This window comes from Salmo salar, chromosome 28 (genome assembly GCF_965601325.2).
Source record: "Salmo salar chromosome 28, fSalSal1, whole genome shotgun sequence".
NCBI lineage: Eukaryota > Metazoa > Chordata > Actinopteri > Salmoniformes > Salmonidae > Salmo > Salmo salar.
Genome location: NC_138318.1, coordinates 33,133,139 through 33,151,511, shown reverse-complemented (window position 1 = coordinate 33,151,511; position 18,373 = coordinate 33,133,139).

Below are 18,373 nucleotides of genomic sequence, written 5' to 3'. Positions count from 1 at the left end.
GAGTAAGCTGACGCTGTGAAAGAGAAACCCTTCCATTCTGTTTGTGTTGGTCTGTTTACGGCTTATAAATGTGGTGCTTTTGTATTCCGAATGTACAGATGCTCCTTTTTCTGTCTATGTCAGAACGTTGTATTAGTGGAAATTCAAAACGACGACTCTTCATGTGCTTCAAACACATCTATTTCTGTTTTTATTTTCTTCTTTTTTGGCAATTGCTCCAAGGTCATATAGATTAAAAGATGAGTAGGTAAACAAAATACATAAATAAAGAGATATATTGATCAATTTCAAGAGATTACATGTTGAGCTGTTCAGAACCTGTACTCTAACTTTGGCATTTGGTTTCTGTTCACTGTTTTGTTCTACTTTGTGTATGCTTTCAATGTGCTTCAGAAATACAGTAATATTTATTATGATCGTTAAATTATTATTACAGTTATTATCATGATTACTGCAGTTATTAATAAATATTTCTTTCCTCAACGAGAGACTGGTGTCTTGGTCAACTGTTTGTGTGTGTGTGTGTGTGTGGTGTGTGTGTGTGTGTGTGTGGTGTGGTGTGTGTGGTGTGTGTGTGTGTGTGGTGTGTGCGTGCGTGCGTGCGTGCGTGCGTGCGTGTTCGTACTGTATACAGTTGAAGTCGGAAGTTTACATACATTTTGGTTGGAGTCATTAAAACTTGTTTTTCAACCACTCCACAGATTATATATAACAAACTATAGTTTTGGCAAGTCGGTTAGCACATCTACTTTGTGCATGACACAAGTAATTTTTCCAAGAATTGTTTACAGGCAGATTATTTCACTTAATTCACTGTACCATGATTCCAGTGGGTCAGAAGTTTACATACACTAAGTTTACTGTGCCTTTAAACAGCTTGGAAAATTCCTGAAAATGATGTCATGGCTTTAGAAGCTTCTGATAGGCTAATTGACATCATTTGAGTCAATTGGACGTGTACCTGTGGATGTATTTCAAGGCTTACCTTCAAACTCAGTGCCTCTTTGCTTGACATCATGGGAAAATCAAAAGAAATCAGCCAAGACCTCCACAGTCTGGTTCATCCTTGGAAGCAACTTCCGAACGCATGAAGGTACCACGTTCATCTCTACAAACAATAGTACGCAAGTATTAACACCATGGGACCACGCAGCCGTCATACCACTCAGGAAGGAGACGTGTTCTGTCTCCTCGAGTTGAACATACTTTGGTGTGAAAAGTCAAAATCAATCCCAGAACAACAGCAAAGGACCTTGTGAAGATGCTGGAGGAAACAGGTACAACAGTATCTATATCCACAGTAAAACGAGTCCTATATCGACATAACCTGAAAGCCCGCTCAGCAAGGAAGAAGCCACTGCGCCAAAACAGCGATAAAAAAAAAGCCAGACTACGGTTTGCAACTGCATATGGGGACAAAGATCATACTTTTTGGAGAAATGTCCTCTGGTCTGATGAAACAAAAATAGAACTGTTTGGCCATAATGACCATCATTATGTTTGGTGGAAAAAGGGGGAGGCTTGCAAGCCGAAGAACACCATCCCAACCGTGAAGCACTGGGGTGGCAGCACCATGTTGTGGGGGTGCTTTGCTGCAGGAGGGACTGGTGCCCTTCACAAAATAGATGGCATTATGAGGAATGAAAATGTATGGACACATTGAAGCAACATCTCAAGACATCAGTCAGGAAGCTAAAGCTTGTTCTCAAATGGGTCTTCCAAATGGACAATGACCCCGAGCATACTTCTAAAGTTGTGGCAAAATGGCTTAAGGACAACAAAGTCAAGGTATTGGAGTGGCCATCACAAAGCCCTGACCTCAATCCCATAAAAAAATGTTGGGCAGACCTGAAAAAGCATGTGCGAGCAAGGAGGCCTACAAACCTGATTCATTTGCATCAGCTCTGTCAGGAGGAATGAGCCAAAATTCACCCAACTTATTGTGGGAAGCTTGTGGAAGGCTACCCGAAATGTTTGACCCATGTTAAACAATTTAAAGGCAATGCTACCAAATACTAATTGAGTGAATGTAAACTTCTGACCCACTGGGAATGTGATGAAAGAAATAAAAGCTGAAATAAATCATTCTCTCTATTATTATTCTGACATTTTCACGTCCTAACCCTTGTAAGATGTCATTTTCTATAGTAGAGTAGGTCAGGGCGTGACAGGGGGTGTTTTTGGGTGGTTTTCTATGTTATCTATTTCTATGTGGTTATTCTAGGTTTCTATTTCTATGTTGTTATTTTTTGGGATGATCTCCAATTAGAGGCAGCCGATCCTCATTGTCTCTAATTGGAGATCATTTTTAAGTAGGGTTTTTTTCCACTTGTGTTTGTGGGTTTTTATCTTTTGAGTAGTGTTTATTTCTCTCTGCGTCACGGTTTGTTGTTTTTGTTATTCAAGTTATTTGTGTATTGCAACGTTTCACGGAATAAATAAATATGTGTAACTACAACCATGCTGCACTTTGGTCCGCTCCTTCAGACAACCGTGACAGATATTTCACATTCTTAAAATAAACTGGTGATCCTAACCGACCTAAAACAGGGAATTTTCACTAGGATTAAATGTCAGGAATTGTGAAAAACTGAGTTCAAATGTATTTGGCTGAGGGTGTATGTAAACTTCCGACTTCAAGTCGCTTTGGCATATGACTTCGATGGTCGACACTTTGTCGCCCCCAATCAATATTTATTTTCTAATAGGCTTTAGTTCAGAGTGCTAACAAAGTATAGGGGCTCCCAACTGGTGCAGCTGTCTAAAGCACTGCATCTCAGTGCTAGAGGCATCACTACAGACACCCTGGTTCAGCAGTCTAAGGCACTGCATCTCAGTGCTAGAGGCGTCACTGCAAACACCCTGGTTCAGCTGTCTAAGGCACTGCATCTCAGTGCTAGAGGCGTCACTGCAGACACCCTGTTTCGAATCCAGGCTCTATCACAACCGGACGTGATAGGTTGGTGCTGTCCCGTAGGGTGGCGCAGTCCCGTAGGGTGGCGCTGTACCATAGGGTGGCGCTGTACCATAGGGTGGCGCAGTACCATATGGTGGGGCAGTCCCATCGGGTGGCGCAGTACCATCGGGTGGGGCAGTCCCATAGGGTGGCGCAGTACCATAGGGTGGGGCAGTCCCATAGGGTGGCGCAGTAACATAGGGTGGCGCTGTACCATAGGGTGGGGCAGTCCCATAGGGTGGCGCTGTACCATAGGGTGGGGCACAATTGGTCCAGCATCGTCCGGGGTTTGGCCGGAGTAGGCCGTCATTGTAAATAAGAATTTGTTCTTAACTGACTTGCCTAGTTAAATAAAGGTTAGATAATAAATAAATAATACATTGTGGTGTACAAACCACCCAGGTTGAAACCCAGCTGGTCACAAAGACAGACAAGAACCTCATTATAGGGATACACATCTGCATGTAAAGTATTTTCTACCTACCTGCTCACAGCAGTCAGTCAATCTTCAGTCTGGCTGATGCCATTGCACTCAGTCAGTCTGTCACTCAGTCAGTCAGTCTGTCAGTGAGTCAGTGGAGTCCCAGCACAGCAGAGCTGATGCCAGCTCCAGTCCCACAGACACTGAGAGACACTTAGATATACTGAGAGACACTTAGAAACAATGAGAGAGATACTGAGAGACACAGAGAGACTGAGAGACACTGAGAGAGATACTGAAAGCGGGGATTAGAACCAGTTCAGGGAACAGAATCAGAACCGGAAACAAAAGTGATCTATACTGTTCTGGAACAGAACAGTTGTTTTAAAAGCATGGCAACCGGTTAATAACTTTATTTCATGTTCCAGGCATTTTGTTCCAGTCCCTCAAAAAATGCAACAAAGTGTCTATGCAAAGCCCTCACTCTGTCACTCAGAAACAGTGTCTGCCTGCCAGCTGAAAATCTTAAATCATAAGTGTGCGTGTGTAGATTACCTGCCCCTCCCCCTACGAAGCATAGGCTACTGTCCTGACGTTACCATAGGCTACTGTACTGACGTTACCATAGTCTACTGTACTGACGTTACCATAGTCTACTGTACTGACGTTACCATAGTCTACTGTACTGACGTTACCACAGGCTACTGTACTGACGTTACCATAGTCTACTGTACTGACGTTACCATAGGCTACTGTACTGACGTTACCATAGTCTACTGTACTGACGTTACCATAGGCTACTGTACTGACGTTACCATAGGCTACTGTACTGACGTTACCATAGGCTTCTGTACTGACGTTACCATAGGCTACTGTACTGACGTTACCATAGGCTTCTGTACTGACGTTACCACAGGCTACTGTACTGACGTTACCATAGGCTACTGTACTGACGTTACCACAGGCTTCTGTACTGACGTTACCATAGTCTACTGTACTGACGTTACCATAGGCTACTGTACTGACGTTACCATAGGCTACTGTACTGACGTTACCATAGGCTACTGTACTGATGTTACCATAGGCTACTGTACTGACGTTACCACAGGCTACTGTACTGACGTTGCCATAGGCAACTGTACTGATATTACCATAGGCTACTGTACTGACGTTACCATAGGCTACTGTACTGACATTACCACAGGCTACTGTACTGACCTTACCATAGTCTACTGTACTGATGTTACCATTGGCTACTGTACTGACGTTACCATAGGCTACTGTACCCTACTAACTTAACATAGCAGGCATAAAATGAATGCCTGAAACAAGATCCCTACATAATGGTCTTGACGAGAAGGAAAAAAAATGTTGGGGGAGGTTCTCTTCTGTACTGTTCAACCAATCCAGTAAATGTGAAGGAGGAGCTAAGATGAAGTGTCTCCTTGTTAACCTGTTAGGGCTAGGGGGCAGTATTGACACGGCCGGATAAAAAACGTACCCGATTTAATCTGGTTACTACTCCTGCCCAGTAACTAGAATATGCATATAATTATTGGCTTTGGATAGAAAACACCCTAAAGTTTCTAAAACTGTTTGAATGGTGTCTGTGAGTATAACAGAACTCAAATGGCAGGCCAAAACCTGAGAAGATTCCATGCAGGAAGTGGCCTGTCTGAGAAGTTGTGTTTCATCTTGGCTCTTTTTATTGAAGACTGAGGATCTTTGCTGTAACGTGACACTTCCTACGGCTCCCATAGGCTCTCAGAGCCCGGGAAAAAGCTGAACGATATCGAGGCAGCCTCTGGCTGAAACACATTATCGCTTTTGGCAAGTGGCCGATCAGAGTACTATGGGCTTAGGCGCGTGCCCGAGTCGACCGAATGCTTTATTTTCTTTCGTCTGGCATAAAAATTGATTTTAAACAGCGGTTGACATGCTTCGAAGTACGGTAATGGAATATTTAGAATTTTTTTCTCACGAATTGCACCATGCTCGTCACCCTTATTTACCCTTTCGGATAGTGTCTTGAACGCACGAACAAAACGCCGCTGTTTGGATATAACTATGGATTATTTTGAACCAAACCAACATTTGTTATTGAAGTAGAAGTCCTGGGAGTGCATTCTGACGAAGACAGCAAAGGTAATAACATTTTTCTTATAGTAAATCTGACTTTGGTGAGTGCTAAATTTGCTGGGTGTCTAAATAGCTAGCCCTGTGATGCCGGGCTATCTACTGAGAATATTGCAAAATGTGCTTTCACCGAAAAGCTATTTGAAAATCGGACATATCGAGTGCATAGAGGAGTTCTGTATCTATAATTCTTAAAATAATTGTTATGCTTTTTGTGAACGTTTATCGTGAGTAATTTAGTAAATTCACCGGCAGTGTTCGGTGGGAATGCTAGTCACATGCTAGTCACATGCTAATGTAAAAAGCTGGTTTTTGATATAAATATGAACTTGATTGAACAAAACATGCATGTATTGTATAACATAATGTCCTAGGGTTGTCATCTGATGAAGATCATCAAAGGTTAGTGCTGCATTTAGCTGTGGTTTGGGTTTATGTGACAGTATATGCTAGCTTGAAAAATGGGTGTCTGATTATTTCTGGCTGGGTACTCTGCTGACAAAATCTAATGTTTTGCTTTCGTTGTAAAGCCTTTTTGAAATCGGACAGTGTGGTTAGATTAACGAGAGTCTTATCTTTAAAATGGTGTAAAATAGTCATATGTTTGAAAAATTGAAGTTTTTGCATTTTTGAGGTTTTTGAATAACGCGCCACGGGATTACACTGGCTGTTACGTAGGTGGGACGATTTGGTGCCACCTACCCTAGAGAGGTTAAAGTCCAAAAGTGTAAGTTGCATCACAGGCGCTCTTTGCATTTCCCCTGAAAACCGGAACATCTAGTTGGTGGAAACTCGGCAGAGGCTAGAAGCCTACAGACATTAGAAGTGTGATTCAGAAATGAGGAAGAGAGATTTTTTATCTGGAAGAATGGATGAACTTTTTTCAATGCTAGGTAAGGATATTATAGTTATCATATTTCACATTGAGTTTCATTAACTACAAATTCTGGTGCCGCTCTGCACACACAAGCTTGTTAGCTAGCTTTGGTCCAACATTATCAGAAAATCCGAAGTTTAAAAGCATTCAAAGTTCCTTCATAGAAGCCGCTCCTCTGTAGGTAAAATTATGTAGGCCTAATTCAGATAATTCATGTCATAACAAGATGCCCAGCGCTTCAAGCCAAGCCTCCCCTTAGTGAAGTTATTTAATGTCAAGCTAAATGTAAAAATCCAAATGATTTCATAGGTTTAAAAAGGAACAGAAAGGAACGACATAAACTGTTACTTTTTGAGGTGTTCGAACCAGTTAAGAACTCTATTTTGGAAAGGAACAAAAAAATATGCTTCTGTTCAGAATTAATCGATTAGAAAATCATTTTGGTTCCAACCCCTGACTGAGAGAGATACTGAGAGAGACACTGAAAGACAATGAGAATGACACAGAGAAACTGTGAGACACTAAGAGAGACACAGGGACATTGAGAGAGATACTGAGAGACACAGAGAGACACTGAGAGACATTGAGAGAGACATTGAGAGAGACACTGAGAGACATTGAGAGGGATACTGAGAGACACAGAGAGACACAGAGAGACACTGAGAGACATTGAGAGACACAGAGAGACACAGAGAGACAACGAGAGAGACACTGGGAGACACAGAGATTGACACAGAGAGAGACACTAGTAGACACTGGGAGACACTGAGATACAATAAGAGACACTGAAAGAGACAATGAGAGAGACAATCAGAGAGACAACGAGAGAGAACGAGAGAGACACAGAGAGACACAGAGATACTAAGAGATACTGAGACAATGAGAGAGACAATTAGAGCAATACTGAGACACACTGAGAGAGACAGAGAGACTGAGAGACAGAGCGACAGAGAGACAGAGAGACAGAGACTGAGGGAGACGCTTAGATACAATGAGAGAGACAGAGACAGAGAGACACTGATAAACACTTAGAGACAGAGAGACACTGATAAACACTTAGAGACAATGAGAGAGACACTTAGAGACAATGAGACAATGGAAGAGACACAGAGAGACACAGAGAGACTGAAAGACACTGAGCCTGCGAGAGGGATGATGTGGTTTGATACCCATTTGTCTTCTCTCCCCTCAGGGACGCAAGACGTAGTGTTCCTGTCTGTCTCCACGGCAATCATTTACCTAAACAAAACAAATGCTTCATCGATCCCCTCGATCCCTTTTCACCGCAACAACCAGGGAATGTACACTCACACACATATACTGGTACACACAGACATGTTTGTACACACACACACACACACACACACACACACACACACACACACACACACACACACACACACACACACACAGACAGACACACACACACACACACACACACACACACACACACACACACACACACACACACACACACACACACACACACACACACACACACACACACACACACACACACACACACACACACACAGACAGAAACACAGACAAATACACAACATATGAGGAAACAAACAGCCCACTCTACCTCACAGCATTGATCCCCCTCCAAACAACTGTGTCATCCCCTCCTATTGTATACAGACAATCCAGTAAACTAGCCGCTAAGGTCTCACTGCTACCAGACGTTACTGTCACCAGTAGAGTGTTTTAACACGTTTTTATCTGGAAGGATGGATGGAGGTATATATGAGGCTGGGTCTTGTCAGGCTAGAGATGGTAGTGTAGATGAGGCTGGGTCTAGTCAGGCTAGAGATGGTGGTGTAGATGAGGCTGGGCCTAGTCAGGCTAGAGATGGTGGTGTAGATGAGGCTGGGTCTAGTCAGGCTAGAGATGGTGGTGTAGATGAGGCTGGGTCTAGTCAGGTTATAGATGGTGGTGTAGATGAGGCTGGGTCTAGTCAGGTTATAGATGATGGTGTAGACAAGGAGTGGACAAGGAGAGTATAACATGACTAGACCCAGCTTCAGCTACACCATCTATAGCATGACTAGACCCAGCTTCAGCTACACCATCTATAGCATGACTAGACCCAGCTTCAGCTACACCATCAATAACATGACTAGACCCAGCTTCAGCTACCCCATCTATAACCTGACTAGACCCAGCTTCAGCTACACCGTCTATAACATGACTAGACCCAGCTTCAGCTACACCATCTATAACCTGACTAGACCCAGCTTCAGCTACATCATCTATAACATGACTAGACCCAGCTTCAGCTACACCGTCTATAACATGACTAGACCCAGCTTCAGCTACACCACCACCCAAGTTCCTGGGCGTACACATCACGGACAAACTGAAATGGTCCACCCACACAGACAGTGTGGTGAAGAAGGTGCAACAGCGTCTCTTCAACCTCAGGAGGCTGAAGAAATTTGGCTTGTCACCCAAAACCCTCACAAACATTTACAGATGCACAATTGAGAGCATCCTGTCTGGCTGCATCAACTGCACCGCCCACAACGGCAAGGCTCTCCAGAGGATGGTGCGGTCTGCACAACACATCACCGGGGGCAAACTACCTGCCCTCCAGGACACCTACAGCACCCGATGTCACAGAAAGGACAACAACCACCCAAGCCACTGCCTGTTCACCCCGCTACCATCCAGAAGGCGAGGTCAGTACAGGTGCATCAAAGCTGGGACCGGGAGATTGAAAAACAGCTATCTTAAGGCCATCAGACTGTTAAACAGCCATCACTAACACAGAGAGGCTGCTGCCCACATACAGACTTGAAATCATTGGCCACTTTAATAAATAGATCACTAGTCACTTTAATAATGTTTACATATCTTGCATTACTCATCTCGTATACTGTATTTTATACCATCTACTGCATCTTGCCTATGGCGCTCTGTCATTGCTCAACCATATATATTTATATTTATATATTCTTATTCCTTTACTTAGATTTGTGTGTATTAGGTAGTTGTTGTGGAATTGTTAGATTACATGTTAGATATTGCTGCACTGACAGAACTAGAAGCACAAGCATTTCGCTACACTCGCGCTAACCAATAACGTTTGATTTGATTTGATTTAGTGTAGAAGGGTAAGCGACTAAGGGGGGTGTCATGTGGAAGAGGGAGAAGAAAGGAGGTGGGAGGGGAGAGGCTGGTGTGGTCGAAGGCACCAAGGACCTTTTGCCTGGTGTTGGGGGGGCCCGACCAGAGAGAAAGGGCAGGTGGTCAGGATGGGAGATGGAGACGAGGAGGAGGAAGAAGAGTCTGAGGAAGAGGACAATGAGGAGGCTTTCTTTTCAGACTCCTCCTCAATGGGTCCAGTGCTGACAACCAGTCAGGCAGAGGGGTCAAAGTACACAGTGAGGGAACTGTCAAGGTTCCTGAATGAGACTAAAGGGAAAAAGAAGGCTAATCTTTAAGCTTTTTTGGCGATCTGGGAAAGTTTCTAAGATCAGTACAACACACTCTGAAAAATGAGGGGCATGGTCTCCTCTCACCTAGGAAACATTTTAGGTTGAGGAAGTGGGTCACAACCGTGCGTAAGAGTCGACCTTCAGACGTTGTTTAAATTAATAGTTTTTTTTTTAGCTTTGCTTTTGGTCTCTTCTTTTGCTGGCTTTTCTCCCACTTCTTTTCTCCCATGGTCAAGGTGGGAGGGGGGCTTTAAGGAAAGGGGGTATGAAGACAATTGGGTAAAACATGCCAATGATCATTTGAAGTTGGAACGCCTTCAACCAAAAGTTTTAAAAAAGCAGAACATGTCCCATCATGCATTACCCAAAACTCACCCTTGGGGAAGGCATTTAAGGACATTATCAGGAAGCACTGGTACATTATTGATACTGACCCACAATTGAAACCATTTTTAAATATCTCCCACGTCTGGGTTTTAAAAGACCCAGAAACGTGAGCGACATTGTGGTTAAATCCGATCACCCACCAGAGAAAAGGGGAACTTTTTTGGACAAGGTTCAGGAAGGTAATTACAAACGTGGCCAATGTGCTCAATGCAGCTTTACGTACAAATGCAACTCATTTAGTCACCCCCACACAGGACAAACATTTAAGATCCACTGCCTGATTATCTGCATGTCCACCATTGTTATTTACATGTTGAAATGTCGTTCTGGTCTGTCTTACATAAGGAAAACCCGTAGAAGCCTTGAGACACGGATCAGTGAGCACCGCAGCAATATACGGACAGGTGAGACAAAAAATCTGGTTGCTGCTCATTTTGTACAAGCTATTAGTTCTCTGAGATACATTGGAATAGAAATGGTCAAGATGTCATGCAGGGGAGGGGACATTGAGAGGAAACACACTGTCTCCTCTTGGCCTTAACGAGGAGGCTGACTTGTCTAAATTGTGTTTTTTGTTAACCTAATTGAATATTGCATGTGTATGTATATTACTGTAAATATTGATCACATTCCCTGTGTATGATCATATATGTTGATACATTGAATGTTAATATTGTGAAACTATGTTATACATTTACCTCCTGTTTCAGGAAGTGATGTCACTGAGTGTTGCCCCTATATATAGGACCTTCCACCTGGGATATGGATGCCTGATGAAGACCTAAGGGTCAAAATGTTGTTGTAAATAAATATCACCTGGGAGTATGAGCAGCAGTGTGCAGCGTTTTCCTTTTTGTTTTCCAGGGGGGCTCAGTAGGCCAGTCTGGATGAGGCGGGGCGTTAGACAAGGATGCCCTCTATCGGGGCAGTTATATACACTAGCCATGGAGCCTTTTTTGGGCCTGCTACGCAGGAGACTGCATGGAGTGTGCTGGACAGGCATGGGTGTGTTGACAGGCATAGCACTGTCGGCGTATACAGATGACATCGCTGTGATGGTCAAGGATGGGCAGGATATACAGGCACTAGAGACTAGTCTGAGGTGTACGAGTGAGCTTTGTCAGCTAAGGTGAACTGGGGCAAGAGAGAAGCTCTGTTATGTGGGGCATGGAAGGAAAGGGCCCACCTCTGCTTCCAGGAGGTTTGCAGTGGGGTTGTGAATGGCTTAAAATACTGGGGGTGTTCCCTGGGCTCGGGGAGGTGGCTCAGGAAGGACTGGGAGGGGCTGTCACTGTCACGTTCTGACCTGTAAAGGTGTTATTTGTTAGTGTTTAGTATGGTCAGGACGTGGCAGGGGGTATTTTGTTTTTATGTTTCGGGGATTGTTAGTCTATGTGTATAGACAAGGGGTGTTTGGTTAGAGTGGTCTAGAGTTTTGGTATATGTTCTATGTTAGGGAATTTTCTATGTTTATTCTAGTCACACTGTTTCTATGTGCAGTTTTGCTCTTGACCTTCAATTGGAAGCAGCGGCTCCTCGTGGCTTCTGATTGAAGGTCCTATAATTAGGGGTTTGTTTGTATTGTGGATTGTGGGTAGTTGTATTCTGTTTTGTGCTTATCACCTGACAGAACTGTTAGTGTCGTTTCCGTTAATTGTATACGTGTTTCATTTGTTTCTCCTTCAATATTAAAAAAAGAAGATGAGTATACACTTCCCTGTTGCGTCTTGGTCCTCCACACACGACACGCGTTACAGAACTACCCACCAGACCCGGACCAAGCAACAGAAGACGGAGCAGCCAAGGAAGCAGGAGGATTACAGGGAATCGTGGTCATGGGAGGAAATCCTGGCGGGAGAAGGTCCGTGGCGAAGGAACGGTGAGGACCGGGAGAAGTACGTTGGGACACGGCTAGCAAGGAAGCCTGAGAGGCAGCCCCAATAAATGTTTTGGGGGGGCACACGGGGTGGGTGGCTGGGCAAAGGATGCCCCTGAAGCCAACACCTCGTGCTTATTATGGGGAGCACATGGAGTGGAGAGCGCCGAAGTACGAAGAAGTACGCAAGATCGCACCCATGCGCACGCACAGTCCCGTGCGTGTGATCTCAGCCCCAAGCAAAGGCCGTGCTAGATTGGGCATCCAGCCTGGAAGGAGGATGCCAGCCCAATACGTCTGGCCACCGGTACGCCTCCGAAGTCCAGGCTACAGGACACCTCCTCTACGCACAGCGACCATCAGGCCCCTGCATAGCCCAGTCCGCCCTGTACCAGCACCCCGAACGTACAGGGCAACTACTGCCATCCAGCCAGGACGGGTTGTGCAGGAGGTGAGCTCGAGACTTCCAGTACTCACCCAAGGCCCGGTGTATCCTACTCCTGCTCCTCGTAGAAGCCCTCAGGTGCGTGAATCCAGTTTGGCTCCTCCGAAGCCAGCACCACACACCAGGCTTCCCGAGCGGCAGCCTAGTCCAGCTCGACCTATCCCTGCTCCCCGCACAAGCCTACAGGTGTGTGTCTCTAGTCTGACTCCCCCGAAGCCAGCACCGCGCACCAGGCTTCCAGGACAGCAGCCGAGTCCAGCTCGACCTATTCCGGCATCCCAGCACAAGCCTACAGGTGCGTGTCTCCAGTCTGGCTCCTCCCAAGCCAGCATCGCGCACCAGGCTTCCCGAGCGGCAGCTCAGTCCAGCTCGACCTATTCCTGCGCCACGCACAAGCCTACAGGTGCGTGTATCCAGTCTGGCTCCTCCGAAGCCAGCACCACGCACCAGGCTCCCAGTGCGGCAGCCCAGCCCAACTCGTCCTACTCTTGCCCCTAGCACTAGCCCTGAGGTACGTGGACCTAGTCCGGCATCCCCTACGCCAGCCCCACGTACCAGGCCTTCAGTGCACGCGTCTCACCCAGATGGCACAGCGACAGCGTCTCGCCCAGAGTGCCCAGCGACAGCACCTAACCCAGAGTGGTAGACAACAGCGTCTCAGTCAGAGTGCCCGACGACAGTGCCTCAGCCCGAGTGTCCGGCACCTATGCCCGAGAGAGAAGTGGCCCACAGTCCACGGCCAGAGTCACACGACAGTCCAGTGCAACCAGAGTCGCCCGTAGCGAGGATCCCAAGTCCGAGGTCGACAAAGAGGGACCTCGCCCCAGTGTCTGCCAAGAAGAGGGGTGAGCAAGTGGCGGAGCGAGGGATACGTCTCGCTCCAGAGCCACCTCCGTAGGGACGAGTATGCGGGAAGGGGGGAGCATTGCAGAGGCATCGTCGGTGACGGTGGCCACCCTCCCTTCCCTCCCATATAAGCTGGGATTTTTTTGTTTTGGGGTTTATTTTTGTATTTTTTTTTTGTTAGGTGCATCCGGGGTTTGCACCTATGGGGGGGGGGTACTGTCACGTTCTGACCTGTAAAGGTGTTATTTGTTAGTGTTTAGTATGGTCAGGATGTGGCAGGGGGTATTTTGTTTTTATGTTTCGGTGATTGTTAGTCTATGTGTATAGACAAGGGGTGTTTGATTAGAGTGGTCTAGAGTTTTGGTATATGTTCTATGTTAGGGCATTTTCTATGTTTATTCTAGTCACTCTGTTTCTATGTGCAGTTTTGTTCTTGACCTTCAATTGGCGGCTCCTCGTTGCTTCTGATTGAAGGTCCTATAATTAGGGATTTGTTTGTATTGTGGATTGTGGGTAGTTGTTTTGTGCTTATCACCTGACAGAACTGTTAGTGTCGTTTCCGTTAATTGTATACGTGTTTCATTTGTTTCTCCTTCTTCAATATTAAAAAAAGAAGATGAGTATACACTTCCCTGTTGCGTCTTGGTCCTCCACACACGACACGCGTTACAGTCACAAGCAGTGGTGTCAAGACTGGCCAGGTGGAGGTGGCTCCTGTCCCAAGTATCATATATAGGGAGGGTGCTGATAATTAACAACCTGGTGGCATCTTCCCTGTGGTATAAACTGTCTGTCCTCAACCCCCCCCCGCCCCCCCCCCCCCCCCCCCCCGCCGGTCTGCTCACAAACCTGCAACGCAAGTTGGTAGATTTTTTTCTGGTCTGGTGGAACTGGAGAGCAGAGTGGCTGCATTCCGACTAAATGTGCCGCAGAGACTGCTGTACCATACTGATGTCAGCTGGAAGGAACCAGGATACGTGCTGAGGAGAGCTGGCGGATTAGGGTTGGACCGGCAGCTGTTCCTCATGAGGCTGGAGAGGAGAGCTGGCGGATTAGGGTTGGACCGGCAGCTGTTCCTCATGAGGCTGGAGAGGAGAGCTGGCGGATTAGGGTTGGACCGGCAGCTGGTCCTCATGAGGCTGGAGAGGAGAGCTGGCGGATTAGGGTTGGACCGGCAGCTGTTCCTCATGAGGCTGGAGAGGAGAGCTGGCGGATTAGGGTTGGACCGGCAGCTGTTCCTCGTGAGGCTGGAGAGGAGAGCTGGCGGATTAGGGTTGGACCGGCAGCTGTTCCTCATGAGGCTGGAGAGGAGAGCTGGCGGATTAGGGTTGGACCGGCAGCTGTTCCTCATGAGGTTGGAGAGGAGAGCTGGTGGATTAGGGTTGGACTGGCAGCTGTTCCTCATGAGGTTGGAGAGGAGAGCTGGTGGATTAGGGTTGGACCGGCAGCTGTTCCTCATGAGGTTGGAGAGGCTGAGTGCAACAGGTGTCTCTGACTTTTACTTTGCGGTGCTGAGGGTCTGGCAGCTGCTAAGGCCCACACAAGAAGGGGGGTGGAGCCTGGGCTGTGGGTGGAGCCTATCTTCCACAACTCAGCCATTATTTTGAGATCTGTTCAGTCGGCCACCAGGCAAAGGAAATGGATGGCAGCAGGTTTAGTAAGGCTTGGTGACCTGCGGCTGCTGGGGGAGGATGGGTGGAAAACCCTGGAAGTCCTGGCAAAACAAACAGGATTGGCACATTCTAAGATCTGATGACAGTATCGGTAATGTGTTTTCGGACCTTCCATTGATCGTATTCTCGCGGGACAGAAACCTCAGAGATCAATTGATAAACTCTGATTTACCACCTCAAGATATCCCTACACAACGCGTATTTGCGCCCCTACTGGATGGAAACTACAAGTGTAATGGCTGTGCTCAATGCAATGGCACTTATAAATGTAGATCCTTCAAACACCCACAAACAGGGAAACAGATCGCAATCAAAGGTGTTATCATGTGCTCCACTAAGGCAGTTATTTATGTTATAACTTGTCCTTGTGATAAAAAATGATGTGGTTAAAACAAAGCGCGAATTAAAAGTACGAATCTCGGAGCATCGTGGCACCATTAGGTGCAAAAACTGGACTTACCCAGTTGCGGCCCACTTTTTGGAAGCAAACCACTCGATTTCATCCCTACGTTATATCGGCATGGAACACGTCACCCTCCCTAGGAGAGGGGGTGACCTCGACAATTTATTGTTAAAACGAGATGCTGCCTGGATCTTTAATTTAAAGACCCTTGCTCCCTTCGGTCTCAACGTAGACTGATCTGAAGCCATTTTTGGGATTATTGGGATTTTGCTATTGTAAATGATTGTAGGCTCATGTAGCCAAATTGTATCAATGATCGTACGCTATCCATTTATGTTTTTTGTATGCTATTTTAATATATGACAATTAACCAATGATATCAGGCCACACCTGGCCATGATTACAGATACCTGTGTGGCCATGATTACAGATACCTGTGTGTGTCTTTTGACACTATATAAATGAGTCACCTCGCAGTGTTTGTCATTATACCCTGATGAAGACAGTTTGTCTGTCGAAATGTTGGACATAAATATTTTTGCATCTCAGCTCCTTTAAGTGTTCCACTCCGCTAGCCAGCACCTCGCCTAAATAGGTGTGCATTTCTTTCGCCTCCACAACAAACAGGATTAACATATTTTAGGCTGCTGGAGAGATCCCTGGGTGAGGTCCAGGAGGCACTGTCTGAGCCGGTAAGGGGGGTGTTTGAGCGGTCAATGAGGGAGAGGCCACCAATGTTTCTGCCGCTGCATGTGACGGCAGAGACTGGGCACTGGCAAGGGGGTCTGGAGGACTTGTTAGATTTTAACACTCCGAGCCTGGGGGAGTTTAAAGGGGTGGGAGGTAAAGCCCTCTACAACCTCTGCATTAAGGTTAGGAACATTAGGAGCCTAACAGGAGTGAAGGCACATCAATGGCAGGGGGTATGTGGGGCGGAGAGTATGGTGGGTTTTAGATGGAGGGGCCTCTACAAACCCCCAGTACCAAAGAGGTCAGGGGAAAAAAAAAAGTTTAAAAAAAGGATGTCTGTCTGTCTGTCTGTCTGTCTGTCTGTCTGTCTGTCTGTCTTGCTCTCGCTCTCATCCACAACAACTTGACGACAGCCGATTGAGTGGTGAGAGTGTGTTGATAATATGGTTTTATTTCTACCAAGTCAGAAAAATTCACTTTCATAGACAGTAAAATACACACACACATTCAAACACAGACACATACACACAGATGCACACAAACCTACAGACGCACACACACCTAGGCACAGACAGACTAGCATTCTCTCTCCCCACTATTCTCCTCGCTAGGCTAACCCGGTGGTCGGAGCAGGCTGCCGGGCAGACGGCAGAGGCAATAGCTACGTCATTTAATTCTCCAGCAATAAAACACATTAGCAAGCTTTCACTATATTAGCCAGTGGCGCATTACTGCTGCTAGTCTGAACAAACCCTTTAGCTAACGGCTGGCAGATGTGGAAATTAGCTCTGGGCTAGGCTCACACACCACACACACACACACACACACACACACACACACACACACACACACACACACACACACACACACACACACACACACACACACACACACACACACACACACACACACACACACACACGTTGGCAATGTGGTTTTACCTGTACCAAGCTGAATACAATCACACACTGCAAAATACACACATGCATACAAACACACACTCTCACATTCCCTCAGAGTTGGGGGCAGAAAGAAGTACACAAAAGCGTTGTTCTCCACATGGCTGACTATTAGGACCAATACAGGGCTGACTATTCCGACTAATACAGGGCTGACTATTAGGACTAATACAGGGCTGACTATTGGGACTAATTAGAACAAATACAGGGCTGACTATTGGGACTAATACATGGCTGGCTGTTAGGACTAACACAGGGCTGACTATTGGGACTAATACATGGCTGGCTGTTAGGACTAACACAGGGCTGAATATTAGAGCTAATATAGGGCTGACTATTAGGACTAATACAGGGCTGACTATTGGGACTAATACAGGGCTGACTATTAGGACTAACACAGGGCTGAATATTAGAGCTAATATAGGGCTGACTATTAGGACTAATACAGGGCTGACTATTGGGACTAATACAGGGCTGACTATTAGGACTAATACAGGGCTGACTATTAGGACTAATACAGGGCTGACTATTGGGACTAATACAGGGCTGACTATTGGGACTAATACAGGGCTGACTATTAGGACTAATACAGGGCTGACTATTAGGACTAATACAGGGCTGACTATTGGGACTAATACAGGGCTGACTATTGGGACTAATTAGAACTAACACAGGGCTGACTATAAGGACTAACACATTGCTGGATATTATGACTAACACAGGGCTGACTATAAGGACTAATACAGGGCTGACTATTCGGACAAATAAAGGGCTGACTATTCGGACTAATAAAGGGCTGACTATAAGGACTAATACATGGCTGACTATAAGGACTAATACAGGGCTGACTATTCGGACTAATAAAGGGCTGACTATAAGGACTAATACATGGCTGACTATAAGGACTAATACAGGGCTGACTATTCGGACTAATAAAGGGCTGACTATAAGGACTAATACATGGCTGACTATAAGGACTAATACAGGGCTGACTATTCGGACAAATAAAGGGCTGACTATTAGGACTAATACAGGGCTGGTTATTATGACTAATACAGGGCTGACTATTAGGACTAATACAGGGCTGGTTATTATGACTAATACAGGGCTGACTATTAGGACTAATACAGGGCTGACTACTAGGACTAATTAGAACTAATACAGGGCTGACTATTAGGACTAACACAGGGCTGACTATTAGGACTAATACAGGGCTGACTGTTAGGACCAATACAGGGCTGGTTATTATGACTAATACAGG